Source organism: Cygnus olor, chromosome 1 (assembly GCF_009769625.2).
Source record: "Cygnus olor isolate bCygOlo1 chromosome 1, bCygOlo1.pri.v2, whole genome shotgun sequence".
NCBI classification, from domain to species: Eukaryota; Metazoa; Chordata; class Aves; order Anseriformes; family Anatidae; genus Cygnus; species Cygnus olor.
The window spans coordinates 135624624-135640858 of NC_049169.1; the positions used below are offsets into that span (position 1 = coordinate 135624624).

General features: G+C 37.7%; 1 long non-coding RNA gene across 2 annotated transcripts; it reads right to left on the minus strand.

The window, feature by feature from the left end:
* Nucleotides 1-1311: 1311 nt before the first annotated feature.
* LOC121058553 lies at nucleotides 1312-16190 on the minus strand. 2 transcript variants are annotated; one of them, XR_005814236.1, is made up of 4 exons: nucleotides 15300-16190; nucleotides 8622-8785; nucleotides 4310-4407; nucleotides 1312-1791 (listed from the first exon to the last, which is right to left on the minus strand). It is a non-coding gene; the product is annotated as an uncharacterized LOC121058553 (long non-coding RNA). The 2 variants fall into 2 exon arrangements; XR_005814237.1 differs by lacking the exon at nucleotides 4310-4407.
* Nucleotides 16191-16235: the final 45 nt, after the last annotated feature.

Genomic DNA, 16235 nt, shown 5'->3' on the forward strand with positions numbered 1-16235 from the left:
TTCAAAATTGATACAGCATTGTGGATGGGCCATGAAAAGAAGGCAATGAGAGGTAATGGAACAGCAGCATATACCTAGCAAAAATTTTAAATTAGAAGAATGGCAAAAGTTAACACAGTTCCCATAGGATCCTACTGGACAAACGTCCAGCATACAGACCGACAAAAATCATACAATGGTTGAGCAATTGGCGGAACGGGCTAGGACTCCAAAGGGTTGTAGTTAAATAGGTCTGCATGAGGCTGGCAGCCAGTCACCAGGGGGTCTCCCAGGGGCTCCATTTAGGGCCAGTTCTTTCAATGTTTTATAAACCACACTTGGATTGTAGGACTAGAAGGTGTTTTGAATAAATTTGCTGATAATACTAAATGTGGGAGGCGTCATTGACTCTGCTGAGGATGGAAAGGACCTTGCAGAGAGATCTGGACACGATTTGGAGAGCTGGACAATCACCAACTGCATGAAGTTTAACAAGAGCAAGTGTCAGCTCCTGCATCTGGGACAGGGCTATACATACAGACTGGGGGCAAGAGGCTGGAGAGCAGCCCTGCAGAGAGGGATCTGGGAGCTGTTGTTGATAGCAAGCTGAACATGAGCCAGCAGCACGCCCTGGCAGCCAGGAGGGCCGACTGTATCCTGGGGTGCATCAAGCATGGCATTGCTAGCCAGTCGAGGGAAGGGATTGTCCCACTCTACTCTGTGCTGGTGCAGCCTCACCTTGAGTACTGTGTGCAGTTCTGGGCACCACAGTACAAGAAGGACTTGAAACCGTTGGAGAGTGTCCAGAGGAGGGCTACTAAGATGGTGAAGGGCCTAGAGGGGAAGACATACGAGGAGCGACTGAGGTCACTTGGTTTGTTCAGCCTGGAGAAGAGGAGGCTGAGGTGAGACCTCATTGTGGCCTACAGCTTCCTCACAAGGGCGAGTGGAGGGGCAGGCGCTGATCTTATTCTCTTTAGTGACCAGCAATAGGACTGAGGGAATGGTGTCAAGATGCCGCAGGGGAGGTTCAGGCTAGATAGATATCAGGAAGGAGGTTCTCACTGAGAGGGGTTGTTGCGCACTGGGACAGGCTTCCCAGGAGTAGTCACGGTAAACAAGCCTGTCGGGGTTTAAGAATGTGTAGACTGTGCATTTAGTATATGGCTTATTTTGGGGGTAGACCTGTGTGGTTGCCAGGAGTTGGACTCGATGATTCTGGTGGTCCCTTCCAACTCGGGATATTCAATGATTTTATTTTCTATGAAATGCTAGCAGAAAGATAACTGTGGAGAGAAGATAAATAATACAGGAGTGTGGACCATACTCTTTAGCTGCCTAAATAGCTTAACGTTCTAAATTCTAGTTAAAAATGCTTCAGCCAACAGGATCAAAAGACTTGTCACCAAGTGAACAATTTGACAGCATGCTTCATTCTCATATTAATAAGGACTGGGAATGTCTAAAAAAGCATTAACTATCTGTGGCTGTTTAGCCATAATGGAAGATGCATGTCAGAAGGTCTTTCTTACACAAAGGCTGAATTCCATGAGCATTCTCATTAACTGTGAAGAGCATCTAGAGAATCAGGACACGTATGATTTGATATGTGAATCTGCCATTGTTTGAGGGCAGCAACTAGTTCTGAAAACCATAGAACTGAAGGGTTTTTTTTGTTTGTTTGTTTTTTTTGAGAGCCAGCTTGGGAGGAGATCCGGCACGTATAGTTCTTCCCACCCGCAGCAAAAAGACTGGCTTGGTTGCCCCTCGGAACCATCCAGCCTCCTTAAGCCAGTACAGAAATGCGTGGGCCTAGAATTCAAAGGAAGAAATGGTTATTGAGTAGCCCATTTTCCAGAGCTAGTGATATAGGGAGCAAAACCCGAGGTTTGTTCTCAGAGTCAGAAGATTAGGAAGCCTGATTCTATTATTTTGATTTTGTCTGGTATTTTATACCTTTTCTGTGGAGCTTTTCTCCAGGGCCTTTTGCCAGAGAAAGCTTAGCTGTGAAATGATTTCAGTATTTCTGTGAAGAGCACAGCAAGGCTAGAGGTGGAAACAGATACACCTGGACTGCAAGACACAATTAAAACAGCAGACTCTATAATGACTTATATAGCTTATATGAGTCTCAGTCAGCATGTGTTTCCTCTTCAGCTGAATTTTATTTCCACTTAGTCCTCACGTTATTTTCTTAAAAACTTTCCCACATCAAGGTTGCCACTGCAGGGCCCACCAGAGTTGATATATTCACCTGGTACAACCCAGAAGCAGCATTGCTGCATTAGCCATCTGTGCACCTGAGTTAAAAAGCCATGTGGTCTGGGTACTTGCTTGAATTCACTGTCCCAAAATCCATAGTGAATATAACTACTGACTGTAATCTACCTTCCCCCCCACCATGAAAAACAAATTCTAAGTTTTTTCCTTATTTGCTTTTTTTTTAAGTAAATCCAGCTGCTATATTACCTTATTCCTTTTTATCAAAATTTGCAGCAACAATTAATCGCTAGTTAATCACTCACAAGAAGTTTTGCCAAACAGATTTTGAAAAAACAAACATAAAAACAAACAAAAATCATACATATATATAAGAAAGGTTCAGTGATAAATAAATATATGTGAATGATGAAAAGGAAAGAGAAGAACAATGGCCATAGAAAATCTGCTAAATATTTATGTTCCTGCAAATAACTAAAAAAACTGAATCACTAGGATCAATACTTTGTAAAGACACATACGCAAGATTGAACTGCTGCTACAAAAGCTGAAAATAAACTAAAATCAGCGAAGGCAAGACAGTAGTGATGGCAGAATGAGCAAAATAGGCCAAAACCAGACCATTTTCTACGAAATGAAAACGATAGGCCATAGGGGTAAGTAAGTTTGTAGGCAACCAAAATACAACTAGTATGGAGAGAGATCCAAAGAAGACTGTTTGTATGTCTAGAAGTATGAAGGCAGATGAAATATAGGGAGAAATACTAAGAAATAAAAATCCACTAGGAAGAACAAACCTAACACAGGCAAATTCAGATGTATTTTATAGTAGTGCAGTCTTCAAATTAACAACCATGACAGATTTAACATATTTTACATTATAAATACTGAGATGCGATTACAGAAGAAAGGAAAGAGATTATTAATGAAAGGAAAAAACGACGTGAAACAATGGAAAAAGAATGAAAAAAAAATCAAAAATCAGAAAGATAATATCTTTATGATAATAACTGTTAAGAAAATCATACAGAGGACTAGTCTAATATTTGTGGGAATATGTTTCAGAAGAAGATGGTAAAGAACATGAATGATAAAAGGAAGTCAAGATTGGCAAGATCTTGGGTTGAACTTGACTCTGATGAGAGATTGCAGTAATAACATTATAACAAAATAAATAGATATTGGAATGTTGGATTTTTTTTTCTTTTTAAACTTCATGAAGATGGGTTCTTTTGTGAGGTTAAGGCCAAAAGAAGAATAGGGAAAAAAAAAACTAACAAACAACAAACAAAAACATCTATGTTGTAAAAGGAAGATATCTCACTGCAGGAATACAAAAGAAATCACGTGGAATCAACTCATGGACTGTATTGTCATGGACTACAGGTTTAAGAGTCAACTATGAATGTAGTCCAAAGAATGTAAAAAGTCACTCAAGACAAGTTTCACTGTCTTTGTATCTTTTCTAATTGTTCTCATTAATTTTGATGAACCCAATTACATCTAGGTAAAATATCCAATTTCATAAGTAAAGATATATAAGTAAAGGTAATTTATTTTCTTAGAATAATGGTCTCAAAGGACAGCTTTAGATGATAACTAGATTTAGGACGAGCCGTGTCTGTGAATCCATTCTGTAGTGAGCCAATAGCAAGAAATAGTTTAACAAAACATGTCTGGAAGTTCATCATTTTTTGTGGGTTTCTTCAGCTGCAGCACCCTCATATATGGGCCACACGCATTCTCTCTTCCTGACCACCTCTCCACTTTTCTGGGAGAAGCTATTTTTGCAGCGGTGTGTGACTCAAACCAAGGAAACAATTTGGCAGAAAAAAAAACTTTTACGTCAGTTTTGCAGCCTGACGACTTTGCCAGGACAGTTTACTGGGTAGTTGTACAACTAACGGTAGCAAATGGAAGAGGCTGAGGGAAAAAGAAACAACCAGCTGAGGGTTTGTTTAAGTTGGTCTGAATCCCATTTTAATCCAGTTGCTCTGGTGATAATGCACCTTTATTTCCATCTTGATGTTGAATATTACTAATCTGCTCATCAAAGGTAAAGTTGTGGCTTTGCCTACACCCCACCTGCCTTTGCTTCCTCTCCACTCACCCACAGGTGACTACCAGTTCCCCATCAGTGGCCTCTGCAGCTCTGGTTTTGGTATTTTATTTGGTTCTTCTATTTTCTCATCACAGAAATAATCTAGTCTTTAAGGGAAAAAAAAAATGCAGTGTGAAATAAACAAGTAACTTCCCTGATTTCTCAGAAATGAAATTCTGTCCAAAAAGGCATGTGATAGTTGAATAAATGTGCTTATATTGTTTTCAAAATTAAAACAGTTGAAAAAACTCTCTTTTAGATGAGATTACTAAAAGAGAAACATAGATACTGTTCAGCATTTTACACTACGTGTGTTTGAGAAAGCATAAAGCATAACTCTCACAAAGGCACTCCAAACAATTATTAAATGTCTCTAGAAGAAAAATGTTAGACCCTTAAGTGAAGCTTGGCTTAAATTTGAAATATTTTGTTCAAACTGGAATATGGCAATATAAATTCTGATCCTAACACTTACGCAGTTTTAAAGTTCCCCATGTCAGATAAATGAGCCACTCAAAAAATGTCTGATTATAATTAGCATAAACCTAGATTAAAAAAAAAAAAAAAAAAAAGCTGAAATAGACTGAAATAAGTGCCAGACTACTTATGTTCATGTTTACATATTACAAAAGCAAAAAATTAAGAACAGTGACTTAATATGATGAGAAGTTGTTTTTGGAAGCAACACGTAAATCTTCACTGGGTAAGGACAAATAGACACCAACAGAATCCTTTTCTGGTACTGCAAGAGGTCTCAAAGGGCTCTGAAGCTCATACAGTTTTCCTCATTTTAAAATAGTTCCCTACTTAAACCTTACCAAACTCCACTCCAGAGGAGGTATTCTCCTATTCTGGAATGATTATCACAGCTTCAGCAGGAACACTTTTCAGAACAGGGAACAAACACTTATGCAAGGAATAATCTTTTCAGGATATTTGTATCATTGCAATTTTATTTTCAGATATTAAATGCACAATCATTTCTCATGATAAATTATAGTATTTCTGCATTATGGGGGACCATTCTTAGATACTATTAACACACGTGTAGATTATTAGAAGATATTTTAATCCTTTGGAATGCCTTAGCACAGCGATTTGCATGAGTCAATAACATCTAATTTGCTAGTCCTTATTTGTGCAATACGTTGTAGGATTCATTTGGTAAGACATGATTTCATATTTTCAGCAAATGTATAAAAAATATATGTGTCTAATATATTTCCTTTGAATAAGTAGTTCCACTTTGATACTTTTACTTCTCTGTGAACCTAGGTAACTTTGGAACAGAAAAAATGGGGTGCTAAAGACATACATAAAGTGAATTGTCCAGCAAATCTACATCAGGAGTGCACCTTTTCCCTCTGTCAAATCATTATCCGCTGTCAGCAAACATCAGTATAGTACTTCATTCTTATAAGGTGTTCTTTTCTGTGTGCTTATTTCGTGCTTTTGGATTTGTAGAAAACAATTTCACACCCAGTGAAATTGGTGTTACCTGTGAATAAGAACATGTAGTTTGAAGCTATCATTCTGCTGAATGGCCTGATTTGTTAGAAATGTTTCTTACAGATCCCACGCTATAATTTACATGGTTCCGTGAGATCAAAGGTAATTTTTTCTCTTCTTATTTCACTGTACTCTCACTCAACTGGAGAAAATGTTAAATTATAAGAGTTTCAGTCTAGTAAAGCACTTACTGTTTAGTATGTGCTTAGGTTTTTGTTAGTCAACAAAGCACTTACACATTTTTTATTCCTACAGACTTCAAATTTTATATAAGCTTAAACTTAAACACACTCATATTTGCTTTCAAGAGACAAAGTCGAACTAAGAATATATTTTGAATGGACTTATCAAAAAAAAAAAAATCAAACTGTCATCTAATTCCATTAAAATTCATTAAAGATTTTATCCTGCTCAAAAATCCCTGAGAGTAGCTGGGGAGATTAAATTGTCAACCTTTGAAACCTTCTCTAAAGCTTAAACCTTCACATCAAAAAACTTTAAGTATCAGAGTTGTCATGTTATGTTCAGCCTATAACTACTGATTTTTAAGAAACGAACATAATCTATCTGTAATTAGATTGATATGCAATATTTATAATATTGCCAAATATATACTAGTGGTGCTTTCAAATTAGCTAGTGATAAACCACTTCTCACTGAACTCAGAAATAGTGCACCAATTATTCTTGCATCTCTTCTCAAAGGCCCAAATCATCCTTGGCTTTTTTTTTTCCATCAAATATTAATAATGAAATAATTTAGACAGAACAGCAAATTATGCTGGTGAAGTTCTTGAAATCTTATAGAGAAAGGGCTCTCTTATCCAATGGTCAGGTAAAAGTTATTCCACCCCAAATAACAGAGTAGAACAGGATACTGAATTAACATGAAGATGCATTTGGTGTCTTCACCTTCCAACTTTGCTGTGCCTTTTAATTCTGTTGTCTGTAATCCCATCACAATAGATTTCCATATATTCAACTCTTGGTTTCCTAACTCTTGAAACCTGCCTGCCTTGTCCTTTTTGCTAAATTCTGACTCATCCTATGTGACATCCACCAGGCTGGCACAGTCAGGTACTATCACTAACACAAAAAAAAAAAAAAAAAAAAAGAGAAGGTCAGCAAATTGTTCCAGCTGATTTTGACCCAACCTAAAGAGCGTGTGGTTGATTCAGAAAACAGGTGACTACGGTAATATCTCGTAAGGCATTAATGACCTCAAATTTATATCTCTGTATTTGTAGAGAAGCATTTCAGTCTCTTCACCACTGTTTCTTTGTGAAATGCCCATACCCATTTACCTACATTTCTTTCTCAATGAAGGTAATTTCTTTTTGATATCCACAAGTTCTAGCTGTTCAGATTCCGATTCTGAAAACAGACTGATGAACCCAGTTAATTCATCCCCAAAAGAATGTCATAATTCTCCAATTAAATTTTAGAATCAGATTTATATCCGAAAGTCTAAAGCAACCAAAGCTTAATAACTAGGCAGCACAGTGCCTTGATTTAAATAAATAATAAATAAATAAATAAATAAATAAATAAATTTGCATGCTACCACATGTGCATTATTGCCACTCCACCTATGAGATTTAAAATGGACAGAGCTGGCTAGGAAGTTATGCAATTAACCATGGTATGTTCTGATCCAATTTCTCTCTTCAGCAGTTACTATAGGCTGTGCTTCCATGGCCCCAGTGAATTTCAATCTGTCGTTCCCCATTAGAAGGTCTGAAGGAGCTGAAAAAGGAGCCCTGCCAACACTCTCCTTGGAGAGGCTGCCGCCAGGGCTCCGTAATCCCCTGCAGCCCTTCTCCTCCACAATCCTGCCTGAAAATGTCGTCCTGATTCCCACCACGTTACCAACCTTTCATCTTGCTCAGGTTTCAAGGAGGAACAGGACAATTCTTTATTATAGGCCAATAGGCCAATGTTTATTATAGACCAATGTTTTATTATAGGCCAACGTTCTATTATTTATTATTTACATTTGTCATTTCTCACACACTACATTTTACTGGAATGAATTTGGGTATACTTTTCAGTGGAGGTGGGTATTAAAATAAATAAATAAATAAATAAATAAATAATAAGCCATCTGTCACAGTTTACTATTCATTTTATGTAATAACCTTTTCAGCTGTGCATGTGTCATTTGGAGATATGAACCTTGTTCCATGCAAGGAGACTGCTTGGCTCTCTGATGAAAGGGTGTGTAAAAACAGAAGCAGATAAGAAACCCCCAGTATATAAACATGAGGAGAACAGCTTCTTATAACATGAAAGCAGCAGCACTGATAAAGTGGTCAAGGCGGTAAAGTATCTGAAGAGTAACAGGTCACAAAAGAGGAGTAACCAAAAAAGACTAAAAATGTATCCCCATACTGCAGACCTACCAACTAGCTAAATGCAGCCCAAGTTAAAAACAGAGTTTATATATATATGTATATATATGTATGTACATAGGGTTTTAACAAAATATATATATTTTATTACAAAATATGTGTTTTTAATAAAATAGATTATATAAATTTGTGTGGATTCCATACACATATAACATAGGGGGAAGAGAAAAAGGAAAATGGAACTGTTCAAAATGAAAACAATTAACTACATGCAAAACCACTTATTCTGAAATCCGAGCAGAAAGAATGTTATTACTATTTTCATTCTTCCCAACCCAAATCCTATTTTTTTTTCCTTTCAATTTCTAACTAATAGGTTGGAGAGACACTCAGGAACATCCAAGAGCAGAATAGCAAAAAGGTAAGGGTGCACAGATAAAAGAAATGTCATGCAGCCATCACCTTAATCTCCTGTATGCTTTCATGCATCACAGCCTGAGATCACAAGAAAGCGGTGCTCTGAGGGACTGCTGGGTCTCCTTCCCAAGGAAAGATAGACATGGACAAGCAGCACATTCAGTGGGAGGCTGTGAGCACTTGTGAAGCTCTGCTGGGGTAGCTGCAGGCTGTGAAGAGACAAACCATGGCTGAAAACAAACCTCATGGTTCATTCCCAATATAAATTAATGAGAGCTCCCTCTTGCTGTGTGGGGTACTGGTTAGTGGTCAGCTCCACACCCCAAACCGTGAAGCTAGTGAAATTGCTGACAAAACTCCTCTCAATTCCAACATGAGCAAGACCGCTCATCCCATTTAAAGGGATAGCAGCAGCTACAAACAGTTATCTGCAGTCCCAGCACATTCTCCAAGCATTTTTTCTGTCAGCATTTTCTTTACCTGCAAATTACCAACACAGGAACAAAGTCAGAGCCGGCAGAGGCCTCCTGCACAAGAGCAATGTCCACAACATGTAAAGAGACTCTGCAGCATTTCAGACGAACTTAACTTAAAAAGTGTTACAGGATTGCCTATAGTAATGGTGGAGGAATAGACTTGGGTAATTTAAATGGTAATGTTTCAAATTGGGTTCCAAGTTAACACAGGCTAAGTAACTTTTAATGCAACTTAAAGTTGTCATAAATCATATATATACATATCATAGATAAAGCACATAATACCTTTTGAGAAATTTACTAAGAATTGAGAGAGGGAAACATCAGAACTAAGGACCTGTTTCCTGTAAGGGGAAACTCACAAAAATAGTTTATTCTTTTACAAAATCATATTATCTATTCACGTTGGACATCAGCAAGTGCAAAATTCACGTTAATTCCACTAGATTTGAATCAGTGGTCTAAAGAGCCATCTTTTAATACTCGGAGTGTGTCCCTATTAACTAATCACAGCAAAAAGGAAACAAAAAACAAACAAAAAGTGTATGTAGCTTATACCTGCTACAAAAACTCTGTCATCACAATATCCCTGTGCCTATGAGGAGTGAGGCGAGTGGATGAAGTAAAATATCACAAAAGGAACAAACATGTTGAGAAGACTTTCCAGAACACTGGGTATAAGCCTTGACAAAGTGAATTTGTTAACAATTATAACATGGATGCTTCTCTGCCTCATGTGGATATGATCTGATTCCTAGACATGCAAAGCTCAAAGAGTATGCTTCTATTTATTTTAGCAGAATAAATTATGTCTTCTTCCTAAATGACTTTTTCCTCTAATTCAAGCCACCATGCCCCTCATTCCTTCTTGGACGTGCAAGGAATTGCATTGAGAGTGGCATCAGTTAAATGTAGTTAACTATGTCTGACAGGCTGGTAGCTTCAATCCCAGCTGTCAGATTTACATTTAATTAAGTAATCCTAATTACATCTGTCTAAAGTTTGTAAAATTGCATCAGTCTAAAACCTGGATAGCAGAACGGCTGTGCACAACACCTTGGCTTTCTAAAAGTTTGTTTTTATCAGAGCTACGACCAAGTGATCCACTCCAGCTGTCCAGACAAATGATCCACTGCTTTCCAACAAACACAAAGACTGGAAACAAGATCAGCTAAAAGGCCATAAATCATCTGCTAAATATAGTAGGAGAGTTACGTAATTAGGTAATTTGCAAGATAAACTTCTGGTCGGCTTATATGTTGCTGAACTCTCCTCTACATTCATATTTTCCTTTGCCCAACATTCACTGTATTATGCATTTGTCATGTTGACTATTTAATACTATACAAAAGTAATATACAGGGGAAAATAAAATGCACCACAAAGCCCTGGATGGTTATTGCCTTTCTTCAGGAGTGAATGTGACCAGCTATGTATAGTATGTATAGATTATTGGTTGGACATAATCCAGGGTTTTCCTCAGATTTGTAAGGATCATACTAACTTGACTTTTCCAAAAAGCCACAATGTGTTTTTTGTTTGTTTGTTGTTTTTGTTTGTTTGTTTTTGTTTTGGTAAAGTTCAGTAGTTCAATGAACAAGATGCCTGAGTAGAATATATTTCCATTTTGTATTTGAAAAATGGTTTCATTCTCAGTTCCATTGTTTGAACACTTCCATGCTTTTTGTTTGTTTCCATTCTTAAAGCACCATCAAATCCACCATTTCCAATTCCATTGGTTTAATAGAATTTAGACACTTGTTTAAAACTAACAGAAATTAGGTAGGCACTGGAATATTTTGCTTAATGAGTCTACAGTGACTATGTAGTGAACAGTTCATAAACTGAACTGTAAACAGAAGGATGAATCACAGGTATATCACTCTACATTTGTTTGGCTAAGTATATATTTGACTAGCAGGAAAAAAAATAAAAATAGCACATTTTATTTCATACATAAGATTATAACAATGAATTCTAAGAAATCTAAAATCAGTTTCTTCACTTTTGGCAGTGATTAGATGGTAATAGTATCAGCAGAAATATTTTTGAAGGTTTTTCTATCTACTTTAGCTCATGTTTCTGTAAGGAAATTAACTGGTAGTGTAGATAAATCAGTTCAGTTTGGAATGTTAAAGTGGTGCGTCATTACAGAATGAATTTACAGAATTTAAATTATTTAATTAAAATAAAGTAATGAATTACAGAATACAAGAGAACAGGTTAGAAAATAATATATTATTTCATGGCAGAAGAGATCAGTTATGGATGATAATAAAGCCCTAATTTTTGTTGCTGGATTCAACTGACAGAGTCCTCCTCTTTTCACAGTTCCATCCCATTTTTAAAGATGCAGCTTTCAAGCTTGCAAGTATTTTGTTTTCAAAACATACATACTTACATTTACGCATGAATAAAAATACTTATAGCATGTTTATATGGCATTTGTAAGACTTTAGAGACTGTGGTGTCTCCATTTTTCAGATACTGCATAGACTTATAGAGATTTGTCTAAGTGATTTGCTGAAACTTGCAGAAAGTAAGGGTCAGAGTTTGCTTAGCTGACTTGAAGTACTACAGAACTGAGAGATAATGCTAGCCTCTTGCCTGGAGCTAGCCTGGGTTAAATCTGACTCTGTATTTCCTGATGCAGATGGGCAAGATATCTCCAGAACACAAGAAATTTTGATAACAGAAATTAGGTGCCCATCTCTTTCCTCTGGCTCTATGGCCACCTTCAGTGCCACTGTGATTTACTTGTCCAGAAGACTGAATGAGTATCTATCTAAAACCATTCATCAGAAACACTAACCTCAACTGCAGCTATGCATATTCAAAGTGCTGATTTCTCTTTAGAGTGGCAAAGGGGGGAGACATGACATGAAGCAGAAGAAAGTGGAGGAAAAAAACTAAGCAGCTTGATGGAAATGCAGCCTGTTACAAATTCCCCACAGCTCACTGATTAAGGCACTGAGCGCCCTAAAGCCTGTGCCTGACAATGATCTGGCTAAAAAACTACTAACTTTATTTCATAAGTAAATCTCTGAACCAATTCCTGAACTGGCTCGCCAGGGAGCTGCCTAATGTTGAATGCACAAGCAAGGGCGTGGGTGAGACTGCAGAGCTGAGAGAGGGAGGAGGAGAGAATCGTGGCAGCCTGCATTTGGATCAGCTCATTGTGCACCACGCCTTTCCAAGCCTGAAGCCTGTGTAAAGTGTGACAGGGGGAGAATCTGACACTAAATCAATGAAGATACAATGGACTCCCATACCTGGTATCTTTCTCGCTTTGCTGCCTGTGACTAGAGGGAGATTTTAGCTCTTTCTTTTTCCCTCGAACAAGCCCTTAGTCTTGGATATGAAGATACCATCATGAAACCGAATACAATTTCAAAAAACACTGAATTAAAAGATTTACTCTGTTCATGCATTAGATGTATGTGCCTTAGTAAAGACAATTAAAATTTCACTTTAGAAGTGCTTTATCTATTACGTCTCATATTGAGGGGAAAAAAAATAGGTTTGGCACGGAAATTTTACATTTATCTACTTGAGGACTCCTGAGGAGATGGCTTAGTTCCCTGAGGCTGGTACCAACAGGTGTGTTTTATTATTCTGACACCCGAGTGTTACAAAGTTTATGTAATGTTTGTCTTGCTGAAGCGCATACTAATTAATCATTTTTGAAATTTATTAATTCTACAGTAATCTTTGCAGGGACCTTGATAAAATTTGTAAAAACACACCACATTTATATACCATAAGTTGTATACATAAGTGCGACTCGTACTACATTTAATTTCTAAGACTTCTGCATCCTTCTACAGAGCAGTGAACTGACAGCTTCATCTCATGGGCATAGCAAAGAAAGGAATAGTTTTGAAGTTGGGATGCACAATATGGGAAAACATATCTTGCAGTTGCCTTCGGTAATTTAAGGGAAGGAGGTTGGAACGAGAACCCTTTCATACCACCAAGATCAAAACGACCAGGTATTCCATTTGCTGAGTGACTGCTATAACCAGCATGCTATCCTGAGTATTCAAAATGAGATGTACTGGTATGAACGTGCATAACTTGTTCTCTGGGGAAACGAACGAACAAAAAGATGTCCTGGTGCGCTGCTATCCTATTCTGTCTTCCATCTGAAGAAAATATCACCGGCTGTCTCTAAGAGCTTGTCCAGCACACTGGTATTTCTATGCCTCTTATTACATAAAACTGCATTTTTTTTCTAAAAAGTTGACCCCAGCTTCATTTGGAGAAGGGAGCAGTTTTGCATGTATGTGAGATACGCATTCAGAATGCTGAACACAACAGGTTCCTCAGCAAACTTAGGCAAAGCAATGTCTTGTTTCCAGATCTCAATCTAGTTCTGGCAGAAGCTAGGCACAAACTTGCTCAGACTGGGCAGAAGTCTAGACACCCCGGTAACAGCACTTCCACAAGTGGAAAAGTTGATGCACTTCTGAAGCTAGGCATCAGTTCAGAAAGGTGCTACAAAATCACAGTTCGGGATGAAGACATCTGCATGACTATTTTTATTTTTGGTGCTTAAATTCTCATTTGGACTTAGCCACTCTATATAATCATTTTAAACACTTAAAAGTAAACATAATCGTATTAAAATAACAAGTGTGATAGTTGCTTTACGAATCCATAGATACATTCTCATAATGTGTGATTGTTCATTATACAATGGTCTGATTTCCATACATTGAAGGAACTACTTCAGATGGGTGGAACAATTTTCCCTTTCTGTGTCCCAGGTAGGGATTTCTTGTATGAAATCCCTGCCTGTTTACTTCACAGAACTTGCCCGATCATGAGCTTCCTTAGCAAAACAAAACAAATGAAAAACACATAGCAGTACTAATTATCTTTACTAGTTATTCTTCTTCCTCAGATCAGTCCCTGACTTTCAGGCACTGTACTTAATGTGACAAGAGGAGAAGATACAGAACTATTTATTAATAATAACCATCATTGAAGGACTTATTCACTTCCTCCCTACAGGTTTGGACAGGTTTTCTAACAAACTTGTAGTAGTTTTACTGTGATTGTACAAATATGCTTTTAACAAGATTTGTGAGGAAAATTATATATTTGTGGGGAGGAAAAAAAACATGCTTTCAGGGAGACAAATGCAAGTCTGCTCAGACCAAAGGAGAGACTCTTTTTGTCAGCAGTCACAGAGACGTTTAAATGACTGCTTCCCTTCACAAACCAAGAGTTGAGTGCCTAAATCATATCCATTTGTTTGATATGCACATCACAATGTTCCCTCTAAACGACAGAGCAATGATCCCTGATATCAACTCATGGATAGTCAGGTAGAAAGTTTGGAATCCTTTCTATACTTTAACCAAAGGTTTCCTGAAAATGAGAAAGAAAAGAAAAGAAAAGAAAAGAAAAGAAAAGAAAAGAAAAGAAAAGAAAAGAAAAGAAAAGAAAAGAAAAGAAAAGAAAAGAAAAGAAAAGAAAAGAAAAGAAAAGAAAAGAAAGAAAAAGAAAGAAAGAAAAGAAAAGAAAAGAAAAGAAAAGAAAAGAGAAAGGGAAGGGAAGTAGGTAACATCACCCAAGGAATCACTGTACTACCATTATGTCTGTATGTGGTGCAAAATGAAGTTTGGCAAACATATGTACAAGAAACGAGAACAGGGCTGGAAACCTTCCTACAAAGTCTGGCCACATTGGGCAAGGAAGTAAGTATCATATCCACTACTGTAACCCAGCGGGCAGCTCTACTTCCAGGTGTAATTTGCAAAGTTACGACTTTTGATTCTCAATCTCTTTGTATTGGAAAGAACAGCATGTTATTCCCCTGAAATATTGTGAGTAATAATCATCATCAGCAAGATAAATTCTAAGTAGGTTACACAGAGGTGGTAAAGAACATTAATAATATGTTGATGCTCTAAATATAAACATTGCAATTATATTATTACAACTACAGCTAGCAAATGCTTTGGATACCAGGCTAGCAAGGCAGTAAGCACAAAGCTAACTTCCATCATAAGAAAAAGGACACTGAATTAAATGGAGCTAACCCTATGTTTGCCAACCTGGGTGAATCACAGACTTTTTAAACATATCCTGCCATACAAGCCACGTGACAGGCCACCAACTATTAAAACTTATCAGTAGAAGATTTTAAAGGAAGTTTTAAGTTCTTGAATGCAAGCAATTTAGTCACCAAGTAAAGTTCATGGCATACAGAGAAATATCAGTTGAAAGTAATCAATACCTTATAAAAGGTTTTTGTTTGTCCTCTTTAACATCTGAGCAGTGAATGATTTCCTAGTTTTTTTTTTAGGAAAACAAAGTAGTTTTAAGAAGAGCATATATTGATCTTGGGCAGACTGAAGTTAAGGTACTCCTTCGTGAAAATGATCATAATTAGCTCACATCTTTTATTAAAAATCGTCTCAATTTGCAATGATCTGGCTAAAAAACAGTTATATTTGTACATAGACTCAGCTTGAAAAATAATCATGCATCTGGTGAAGAAATCTATCTTAAACAAGATGCCTCCGTTGTCGTTAAGAGAGGTTTGTTGGCTTGTTCATCTTTTGACCAAGCTAAACTTATGGCCTGGCCTGCCAGAACATTTACAACTTACAGTTTAAGGAATCTTTGAAATATTCAATTCAAGGCATGAATCACAAAGATTTTTGTATTAAAAACTTACAGAACATAATGTGAGTTGAAATAATAAAAACAGTAAAGCAAAAGAGAAGTCTGAAGCTTGCATTCTGGAGAGGGCACTACTGAAATTTGAAATTTTAGAGCAAAAGCCATGTCACCCTTCGTGAGCGGCGATTCCTCCCACAGGCTGACAGGAAACAGAGATGACCTAGCGTTTTTCCAAATTAGTCACAACCCTTCGAGTCAACAAGCCAAAAGATAAAAAAACACACGTCACGTTCCCCGAGTACCGCGACTACAGACGAGGCTGTGGGGGTCTCTCACGACCCCAGGTATAGATGATGTAACAATTACAAGTTTGTGTGTACGCTGGGGCTCCCTGCCCTGCACAGCCACTTACTGGGCTCTCACAGCAGCCAGCAGGCCCCGCGCTGCCCCCACACCGGGCACCACGGGAGCCCCGGGCACGGCTCACATGCGACCCCGCACCCGCCCTACCCGCCTCCCCCAGCGGGACCGTGCCGCAGCGCCGGGC